Source organism: Gossypium hirsutum, chromosome D08, assembly GCF_007990345.1.
Source record: "Gossypium hirsutum isolate 1008001.06 chromosome D08, Gossypium_hirsutum_v2.1, whole genome shotgun sequence".
Lineage (NCBI taxonomy): Eukaryota > Viridiplantae > Streptophyta > Magnoliopsida > Malvales > Malvaceae > Gossypium > Gossypium hirsutum.
This window is the reverse complement of record NC_053444.1, coordinates 42,449,227-42,461,009: the sequence shown is the minus strand read 5'-3', so window position 1 is coordinate 42,461,009 and position 11,783 is coordinate 42,449,227. Positions and strand designations below refer to the sequence as shown.

Here is an 11,783-nt window from a genome sequence, read left to right as displayed (position 1 = left end):
ATTTTTTTCACTGCATCAGAATTTACAGGGTTCAACATCTTGTCTCCGTCTATTACAATGAGAATCAATGCTCCACCAGAGAAAGCTTTCTTCACCACATACGGTCCCTCCCATTTTGGTGTCCATTTTCCCCGATGATCAAGAACATATGGTAAAATCTTCTTAACTATCAGATCCACTTCTTTGAATAGCCTTGGTCGCACCTTCTTGTTATAGGCCTTCATCATTCTTTGTTGATACAACTGACCATTACATAAACCTGCTAATATTTTTTCTTCAATAAAATTCAACTGCTCATATCTCTCTTGTACCCATCCAGCCTCCTTTAGTCGCACCTCTCTCAACACTCATAACAGTGGGATTTTAACATCGATAGGTAAAACAGCCACCATGCTATACACTATGAAAACGGAGTAGCTCTATCGAAGTTATCACTGATGTCCGGTATGCGTTGAGAGCAGAAAGGAGTTTCTCATGTTAATCCCTATACTTTTTTGTTGTCTTAGAAATGATCTTCTTGATATTCTTGTTTGCGTCATCGACTGGCTCATTCATTTTTGGATGATGTGGTACAGATTGTGACTCTTGATCTTAAATTGTGCGCAAATCTCTTCTATCAAGGCATTGTTGAAGTTTTTGGTATTGTCTGAGATGATTCTTTCTGGTAAACATACCGAAAAATGACCTCTTTTTTCATAAATTTGTAGATCACTGATTGAGTTACATTGACATATAAAGCGGCTTTGACCCACATGGTGAAATAATCAATCATTACAAAGATGAAGCGATGCTTGTTTGATGCTTTCGATGAGATGGGGCCAATGACATCCATGCCCCATATTGAGAACAACCGAGGCGCGAAGGCATGAAGATTGGTTGGAGGAGCGTTAATACTGTCTACATAAATCTTACATTTATGACATTTCGAGCATAATTTAAACTATATCGTTCCAACGTCAACCAGAAATATCCAGCCCTTATGATTTGCCTTACCATCATATGTCTGTTACTATGTGTTCCACATACTCCATCATGGATTTCCTTCATTATCTAGTTCACCTCTTCTATGTTGACACATCTCAACAGGGTTTGGTCATGTCCTCTTTTGTAAAAAATCTAACCATCCAATAAGAAACCCATAGCCAGCCTCCTAATTATTCGTTTATCATTTTATGAGGCACAATCCAGGTATTATTGGTATTGCAGATACCACTTAATCTCAACATACCATGGTTTCCTATCTGTTCCCAATTCTACTTCAGCGCAGTGGATCAACGAGTCCTTGACCGTTAGCTGTATAGGTTGCACTTCCATTTCAGCTTCTACTTTAAACATGGTAGCTAGAGTAGCTAATGTATCTGCTAACTGGTTTTCTTCTCTTAGAAAATAACAAAATTAAACATCATCGAACTCTTTGATCAGTCCATGCACAAACGTTTGATAGTGAATCAGTTTGGAACCCCTTGTTTCCCATTCTCCTTTTAATTGGTAAACAACTAACGCTGAGTCACCAAAAACTTTTAAAACCCAAATCTTTTTCTAAATGGCAACCTAAAGTGCTAAAATGCATATCTCGTATTCAGCTACATTATTTGTACAGGTGAACATCAGTTTAGCTATAGTAGGAAAATACTTGCCACTTAGGGAGATTAGTACTGTCCCAATTCCATGGCCCATCATGTTGGATGTTCCATCAAAATACACCCTCCAAATTTCTTCTTAGCACTTCAAATTTGACAAGATCTATTCGTCTGAAAAATCAAAACTCATGGGCTCGTATTCTTCTTTCGCACAATTCACCAGAAATTTCGTGACTATGCTTCCTTTTATAGCCTTTTAGGACACGTAGATGATGCCATACTCGAACAATACCATTGCCAACGAGCAACTCTTCCTAACAATGATGGCTTCCTGAAAATGTACTTCAAAGGGTCTAACTTTGTGATAAGGAAGGTGGTGTGATACAACATGTATTGCCTTAGTCGACATGCGGTCCATGCTAAAGAGCAAATATATTTTCCAAATGGGAATTCTTGGCTTCATATTCCGTGAACTTCTTGCTCAAATAATAGATTGCGTGCTCTTTCTTTTTTGAACCATCTCGTTGCCCCAAAACACAACATATAGAATTATCCAACATTAATAAATACAAAATCAAAAGTCTTCCTAGCATCGGGGGAATTCAAATTAGTGGCTTAGCCTAATACTTTTTTACTTTCTAGAACGCTTTTTGACAACCTTCAGTCCACTCACCATCACTATCCTTACGTAAGAGCTTGAAGATGGGATCACATTTATCCGTCAACTGTAAGATAAAATGAAACACGTAATTTAAACTCCCTAAAAAGCCTCTTACCACTTTTTGAGTTTTAGAGGGTGTCAAATCTTGAATTACTCGAACCTTGTCCGGATCTATTGCAATTCCCCGTTCACTCACTACAAAACCCAACAGCTTCTCTGACTTTACCCCAAACATATATTTTACTGGATTCAATCTCAATTTGTATTTTGTCAATCTTTCAAATAGTTTGCGGAGGTTTTCCACATGACTTTCCTCCCTAGCGGACTTTGCTATCATATCGTCAACATAAACTTCAATCTCTTTATGCATCATGTCATGAAACAGTGTCACCATTGCTCGTTGATACGTGACCCTAGCATTTTTTGACCAAACAGCATGACCCTGTAACAAAAATTTTGTAACACCCCTTACCCGAGACCGTTGCCGGAGTTGAGTACGAGGCGTTATCTAACTTAACTTAATAGCTCGGAGCATAAAAATTTTCTTTTAAAATTAATTCACTCACGTTCAATTAATATGTCCCTAAAAGGACCCTCGAGACCCTAAAACATGCAACGAAAATAGTTTGGGTCCAAATCGGGAACATTAAAAGAAAAATTTCTGAATACTTAAACAAATCAAAATAATTTATTTCACTATTCACAATAAAACTGTCCACCTACATAATAGTCACTAATTTAATTATAAATCGAGCTACGAAACTCAAAATTTAGATCCGTAAATTTTCCCTAAAACTAGACTCATATATATTCTTATCGTAAAATTTTTAGAATTTTTAGTTTAGCCAATTAGTACAGTTTATTCATTAAATTATCCCATGTTTCATTGCTCGATAGTTCTCACCTCTCTTCACTAAAAATTAATTATCTCATTATACAGAATTTGAATAATGTTCTCATTTGTTTATTTTGAAAATAGACTCATTAAGGAATCTAGAAATATAAATTATGACTCATAATTCGTTCTTTAAAATTTTTAATTATTTTCTAAAGTCAGAACAGGGGACTACAAAACCATTCTGACCTTGTCTCACTAAAATTCAAATATCTCATAATATAAAATTCTTTTTCCTACATTGTTTCTTTAATTTGAAATAGACTCAAAAAGATTTAATTATATATCTCATTAACTCTCTAATTCCATTTCTACTATCCTTGGTGATTTTTCAAAATCACGTTAATGATGCTGTCCAAAAACTATTCCATTGCAAATTTTTACTCATTTATAATTTCTTTGTATTAACTATCATTTAGGCATACATAACACCAAAACATGTTCTTAAATATCCATTTAAATAACTAACCATTATCAAGTATTTACATGCTATTCATTAGCTATATCATAAGGACACACGCACAAAATGACTAAGTCTCTATATATGCCATAACTTAATCGTTCGAATCATAAAATACCGAGATGTCTGTTGATAGTGTGAAACGATCTCTAACGTCCTTACGATCCTCGAATTAGCTTGGCGATACTATAAGAAAGAAGGGAAATAAAAGGGAGTAAGTGTAAAGCTTAGTAACTTTACAAGCAAATAAATAACAACATTTATCATAAATAATTATACTCATAAATTATCTTCAAGTAGCATGACCTTTACTTTCTTCTTTACTTACTCTCTTACTTATTTACTTACTTGCTTACTTAAATAACTCATGATTATAACTTACTCCTCCCTTGCTAAAATTTCTTTCTCAACTGATAACTAAAATATTTTTAACCTTTATAACTCACCTGAATCTATTTATTATGCTTTTACCTAAACTTTCATGTAACATAGTCTGTTTACTAGCCTATTGAACCATTTGGAATACTATGGATACTCGAGTCTCCTGTCTGATAATAACATACCAAAGCCATGTCCCAGACGTGTCTTACATGGGATGTTTCCGATACTGCCAATGTCATATCCCAGATATGGTCTTACATGGGAGTTCTCATATCGATACCCATGCCATGTCCCAGACATGGTCTTACGGGAGACCTCTCATCTCGGTGCCAATGCCATGTCTCAGACATGATCTTACGTGGGACCTCTTATAACCTCAATAATGCCAATGTCATGTCCCAGACATGGTCTTACATGGGATCTCATTCCCTTAATGTCATGACATTTGTATCCGATACACTCCTAATGTTTCAACGGGACTTTTTATCACTGATTCTCTATCATCTCATACTTGAATCAACATTAAATAATTTCATGAAATAAGCACATAATTTCTGGAAAATAACAGCATTAATAATAATTATTTAAATATTACATTTATTTATCGTAAACTTACCTCGATACAAAATATGATCAAATCTAGCAACTTAGTCCTCAACCTTTTTCTTTCCCCGGTCTAACTCCAGATTTTGTTCCTCTTGATCTATAATAGAAAATTTAGCTTATTTAATACTCACATTCATCGAAACAGTCCTTGACTCAAACTTTGGTAAAATTACAATTTTGCCCCTCAACTTTTGCATATTTATAGTTTTGCCCCAACGCTCGGAAATTAAACTCCACCCCTTATTCTTATGTTTTATGACATGCTAAACATCTTTCCCTTCTATGGAAACATCAAATTCTTACTCTAACATTTACTTATGAACATTAGGTATTTTTACTGATTATGTCGTTTTACTTATTTTCACTTAAAATCGCCTAGAAAAAGTTGTTTAACATAATTGCAAGCTTCATATTCTACCATAAAACATCAAAATAAACATATTTCACCTATGGGTATTTTTCCAAATATGAACCCTAACATGAATTAATGGTAGAATAAGCTAAACCGAGCTACGAGGGCTCCAAAAACATAAAAAAATTAAAAATGGGGCTTGGATGCACTTACTATGAGCTTGAGAAAGTGAAGAAACCCTAGCTATGGAGTCTCTTGAAATTCGGCCCTTACGGAGAAGATGAGCACATTTTGCCATCTTTTTCCCTTTTAATTCTTTTTATTACCAAATGACTAAAATGCCCTTCAATAAAACATTAGTTATTTTTATCTATGCATGCCCATTGTTGTCCATGAAAATCTAATAGTCTAATTTCCATTTAAGGACCTCTACTTCAATTATGCACTTCAATTAAATCCTTTAACATCTAAAACTCATATTTACCCACTTTTGCAATTAGACCCTAATATGCAATTCAGACATGCAATCGCTGAAATTCCTTATCGGTATTCTAACACATGCATCCAATCAATTGGTAAATCATAAAAATTAATCACAATAAACTTTTCTATCTAAGATTCATGGTTTCACAACCACTATTCCATTTAGGCCCTATTTCAAGATGTTACAAAGTTCTCGAGGTCGTGATGAACGTGGTCTTTTCCATGTCCTCCCTCGCCATTTTAATTTGATTTGACCCCGAGAATCCATCCATGGAAGAGAAAACACAATGTTTAGTAGTGTTATCCACTAGTGTGTCTATATGAGGTAATGGAAAAATTATCCTTGAGCCTGGTTTGGTTCAAATCTCTACAATCGACGTACATTCTGACTTTCTCATGCTTTTTAGCCACTGGTACAATATTCACCACCCACTTTGGGTATTTAAATATTTCCAAAAAAAAAACCTCTTCCTCTTTCTCTTCCACCATCTATGTTGGCCATGGCTCCACCATCGGAGAGTCGTTGAGCTTTCTGGCCTCTGGTGGTCAAGCCATCGTGTACGGTGGCCTAATTTTTTTTTTTTGCAAAATCAAAGTTTTATTTTTAAAAAAACTATTACTTTTCTTAAAAATCAAAAATTTATTTCGAAATAGTTGAAAAAGTTCAAAATTTTATTTTAAAAAATTCAAACTTTTCCTTTAGAATGACTAAAAAGCATATTTTTATTTTAAAAATCTAAACTCTCTTTAAAAAAAAAAACTATTTTTCTTAAAGATCAATACTTTTATTTTGAAATAGTTGAAAAAAATCAAAACTTTGTTTTAAAAATTTAAACTTCCCTTTAAAATGACTAAAAAAACAGATTTTTATTTTTTAAAATCTAAAATTTCTCTTTTTTTTAAAAAAACACTATTTTTCTTAAAGATCAAAGATTTTATTTTGAAATAGTTGAAAAAAAAATCAAAACTTTGTTTTAAAATTTTAAACTTTCCTTTCCAATGACTAAAAATATAGATTTTTATTTTTTAAAATCTAAACTCTCTTTTTTAAAAAAACAATCCAAACCTTTCCCAATATCAAGCCTTTTTTTAAAAATAGAAACCTTTATTTTAGTAATGGGGAGGGAAAAACGGGATTTTTGGGACTCCTAGGGGCGGAGGACCAACATTTTGGTGACGTCCCTTCATCGGAGCCCAAAACCAATCCCTCAAGATAGGTATATGACCAAAAAAAATTAGAATGCATGTTGTTTTTTTTTTTACCTTTTCTTTTCTTAATAAAAAAATATGAAAAGCCTCTTTTCTTTTTCCTTTCATTTCATTTCATGTATATATATTGTTTTTTAATCTTGTTTATTTGTAAAAAATGATAATAATAATATTTAATAATAATAGTAGTAGTAATGATAATAATAATTTGGGCCCTTGGCAGGCCCAAAAAGGAAAGAAAAATAAAAGAAAAATAAATGTCTCAAATTGACCAAAATCGGGTGGGCTTCGAACGGCCAAAGAGAGAACAAAATTAAAATAGGCCTCCAATTAGGCCCGGAAAAAATGGTTGTCTACAATGTCATCCTCATTTATCTGCACCTGATAATATCTAGATTGCAGATTGAGCTTTGAAAACACCTTGGCTCCGCTAAGCTGGTTGAAAAAAATCCTCAATCCTAGGCAATAGGTACATGTTCTTTGTGGTCACCTTGTTTAGCTGTCTGTAATCTACACAGCTAAAGGGTTCTATCCTTCTTCTTGTCGAACACTATTGGCATACCGCAAGGTGAAACACATGGTCTGATGAACACTTTATTTAACAGTTCTTGTAACTGTTTTTTCAACTCTTTCAATTCTACTAGGGCCATTCTATAAAGCACACTTGAGATAGTAACGGTTTCAAGCATCATATCAATAGAGAATTCCACATCTTTGTATGGCGGAATCCCCAATAATTCTTTGAGAAAGACATCGGGAAATTTGTTCGCAATTGGTACCTATCCGAAGTCTCCCCTCACCATATTAGAATCCATGATATATGCCAAATATGGTTCTCCACCCAACCAACAACTTCTAGGTAAAAATTATCGAAGTTAAATTGTTACTAACATCTCGCTTTTCACCATTAGCGGTTATTAACCATACCCCTCGGGACTTACACTCAACCACAACATTATGCCTAGTCAGCCAATCCAGCCCTAATATGGCTTCTAACTCATGAAAAATTAAAAACATCAAATCTGCCAAAAATACATATCCTTCATAACACAGCGAATAGCCCTTCACCACTCTGTTTACTACAGTACTCTGGCCTAGGGGATTGGTGATTAATATACTAACCTCTGTGGAGACAACTCCAAGAATCTGCCCATTCATAAACTTATCACAAATATAAGAATGGATAGACCTAAGGTCTATCAATGCATTTATGCATGTGTCAAATAATGAAAAGTTACCCGTAGTAATGTCGTGAGGTTTGGCATCCTCCTTTCCCTGCATGAGACACACCCTAGCTAAAGCTTTTAGGCGGGGTCTGACTACATTCCTTCTTGGGGCTCCCTAGAAAAATCCTGATTTAACCACCATCCCTGATTTCAATTCCAGCCGGGGTTATCTAACCACCTGTACAGACTGCTTAGCCTTACCTTCCACTCTTATGTGGCAATCCCTCTTGAAATGGTCTTGTGATCCACAATTAAAACATCTCCTAATGGCCCTTCAGCATACACCAGTATGGTGCTTCTTGCAACTGTTATAGATGAGAAGTTTCATTCTCTTGGACCCTCTTGTGCTGGCCATAAACATAGCTTGGCATATACTCCTTTCTCGTTGAAAGCCCACAGTTTGAGACTCCTTGGTTGGGGAAATAGAATACCCTCTCACATCTCTAGGTCTTTTGAACCCAGCATTGGACATTACGTCGGAAGCCTCGCATCTGCTCCTTTCCCTATCCCTGACCTTATTTCTTTCTTGAATGGTTGTTTCCATTCTTTGGGATTTTGCAGACAAGGCTGCAAAGTCTTTGATCTCGAGTGCAGACAGTAGTACCGTCAATTCTTCATCGAAACCTCCCTCAAGCCTAATGAACAGACCCTCCTCATCTAGCACCAAATCCTTAGATTACTTGCTTACACTGATAAACTCCTCATACTCAAACACTATCATTTTCCCTTATTTGAACTCCAGAAAATCCTTCTTCATATGTTCAACAAATAGTCTATTGATGAAATTTTCCTTGAACTTATATAGGAAAACGTCTCAATTCACCTGATTTCGCTAGACATTGTGGTCCTCCACTAATATGCCTCATCCTCCAATGGAGAGATAATGCTTAAACACTTAATTGGGGAACACTGCAACTCCTCAACTACTCGAAAAACTTGAGAAAGCCAGATTTCTGCTACAAATGGATCATCCTCCTTGTTACCTTGAAACTTTTTGGCACCTCGATTACAGATGGTCTTCATTGGGTCCCCTCTCAACATTACTATAGCCGGAGCTAAAGGTGCAGGGTAAGTTGGCTATGCAACCTCTGTTGTCCTCACCGTCACCTATTTTTTCACAGATTCATCAAAGCGTTGATAAGGTGAGGCTGGGGCAGTGCCCATGTAACGGTCAAAAAATTATCGCGTAATGTTCCCCATCATTTTTATGAAGGCATCTCGAGCCTTTGTGTAACATCCCGAAAATCGAGGGTTAGTAGAATCGGGTTTATGAATCGAGAGAGAGTGATCATGTCTTAATTTTTTAAGTTATCTATGCATTTTTAGGAAATAAATGATGTATTAGTGTGCTGGTTAACTGTTAGTGTAGCGTTTCATGAAACCCAAGTTCAAATCCCTTCTGTCGCAATATTTTTTATTATTTTAAAATTTTTTTCTTAAACTCTAGTATGTGACATGCCTTGTTTTTTTAAAATAAATATTTCAAATTATATCAAGAATGAGTTATTGATTTGATGGTTAAAAATTAGTGAATTTATCCTTGAGGTCCTAACTTCAATTTCCTTCCTATGCAAATAATTTAATTTGTTTTACAAAAATCCTTTGTTTTAATGTGTGGGCCATCCAAGCATAGTTAACCTAGGTATAAATATTAAATTTTTACTAATAATCAGCCTTTAATCCTCCTCCTCATTACCCTAACCATTCCTCTTCTCCTCTTCTTCTCTTTGATTTTAATTTTTTTTTCATTTCCTCCATTGTTGCCATCGCCTATACCTAGTTTTACCATCTCTTTCTTTCTTTTTTTCTATTCCTTTTTGCCACAAGATTTGTTAACGTATCCTACACCATATTGTTTTCACTTTTTCTCATTAAAACCAGCCCCAAATATAAAATCTTGAACTCCAAGATCGATCCCGAACATTGCCAAGAAAGTGTCATTGCCATTTCTCTCGACTAACTTGGGTAAGGTCTCTTCTCTCTTCAAATTTTTAATTAATTATTTCCATTAAAAACATAAATTTCTAGATCTAGAATTTGGGAGATTTTAAATTATTTCAAAGGTATTTTCCCAGAATTTAATGAGATCTCAAACAATTTTAAAATTCAACCCCAATTTTGGCCACCATGGGTGGTGGTGCGTGCGCCTATGTGCAAGAAAGGGGGTTGTTTTGTTTCTTGGTTATTGCATATATCTTTATAGAATTAATTTCAGTTCTTGAAGGCTCCATAATCAGCTTTTAAACCCATTTCAACTATGGAAAATGATCTTGATCAATTGGCCAATCTGATCCCACAAATCGTGAAGCGTAAGTGCAATTAAGGGTAACTAGTTTGTTATTTCGACATAGTTTTTGGGTAAATGTTATGAATTCATTAAATGAAGAAATTTAACCATTAATTAGCTATTGATTTTCCAGTATATTATTGAGTTAGGTGCTGACCCAAATGCCCCAAATCATCCGTAAAGGTGAAGAACGATTGTACCTACGGTTTGCATTGATACAGTGTAAGGAATCTAACTAGTTTAGATTCATAAAATAGTTATAATTTCAACGATTGGTTTGAACTCTTAAGTGTGTGTTTGGGGGCTGGTTTAATGGTAAATTGATTGAATTTATACTAAATTTTGGTTTAGGTTCGTTTAACGAATTATTAAGGAAAATTGGAAGATTTGCTAGTGTGTTGTGAGGAAGCAAAAAATAAGGTGTGGGTCCTAAACTCATAAAATTGTTTTAAAAAGTTAAATATTATGTTATATATGATAAATTAGCTTGATTATTGGATTGTTTTAATATCAAAATTATTGATTTTGTGAGTGGCCGAACAAGGTATGTTTCAAATAAGATTGATATGTTAGCAAAATTGCTAGTTTGATACTATGGATGTTTGATTGAGTTTGTAATTGCATATTTGAGTTATGAGATATGAGAATGTTTGACTGAATGATATAATGTGTTGAGATATTAAGCTTATGTATGATTTAAATGCATGAGATACTTGTTATATTGTATATTGAAAATGGCGTTATTTATGGACAATGAAATTCGTAAAGTACGTGAAATTGAACGATATTGATTGATACCAGCACAATGGTAATTTGAAAGATTGGAACATTGTTTCCTTCTACTGAAAGCATGTGATTATTTAGGACATGTTGAGCATGTCAAATGAATGTAAAAAGTATTAAGATATGATTACGTATGAGATTTTGTGACATATTGCTTATGCATTGGGTTGGAATTTTGTGGATGACGAAGGAGTTTCGTGGAGTACCGGCGGCATATTAAGTCCGCATTATTCGTAGTCAGTGCACTGCACCTGGAGTACTATGCACCTGGGTTGGGATTGGCAATTTTATTGCATATTATATCTTATTGGTGATTGTATCGCACTATTTAATATTCGGTAGATTTTCTACATTATTGATTATTCGGTGGTTTTACCACATCGAACTATGCTCATAATGTTGTGGAGTTTGGCAAACAGGTTCTGGGGAACTCATGGTGTGTAGCGGATCGTATGGGTAGGAACCTTTTTGCATTGCATCATGTGCATGACATTTTCGAATGTTATTGATTTATGCTACGCGTTGTATTTTTTTTTTGTATTGAATGGTATCAAAATTAATGATTGTTACTCGAATGAATGATGACCTATGCTCATATACCGTTTGACATCAATATTCCTAATGGCTATGTAATGACATGAAATTCCTATTATGGTTATGTTTTCTTCTGTTAATGCTAATATGTTTCACTATATTTGATTTTTTTTGCCCGTTTAAATAATTATTCTACTCACACTAAGCTTTTCATAAGCTCACACCCTAATAGTGTTTAACTTTTCAAGTAAACCTCAAAATTAGGACCAGACTCAGCATTCGGAGAATCAACTTGGACTTCAGATTATCATTTTTTAATTAAGTAT

The 11,783-nt window shown here is 34.5% G+C and overlaps 1 pseudogene across 1 annotated transcript in view; it reads left to right on the top strand.

Annotated features, from left to right (window-relative positions):
• The first annotated feature begins 10,110 nt into the window (after positions 1-10,110).
• LOC121220336 (photosystem I P700 chlorophyll a apoprotein A2-like) overlaps positions 10,111-11,783 on the top strand; it is a 4,466-nt pseudogene continuing 2,793 nt past the window's right edge. The window contains exon 1 of the transcript XR_005917561.1: positions 10,111-10,162. The product of XR_005917561.1 is annotated as a photosystem I P700 chlorophyll a apoprotein A2-like (transcript). The remainder of the gene's footprint in view (positions 10,163-11,783) is intronic.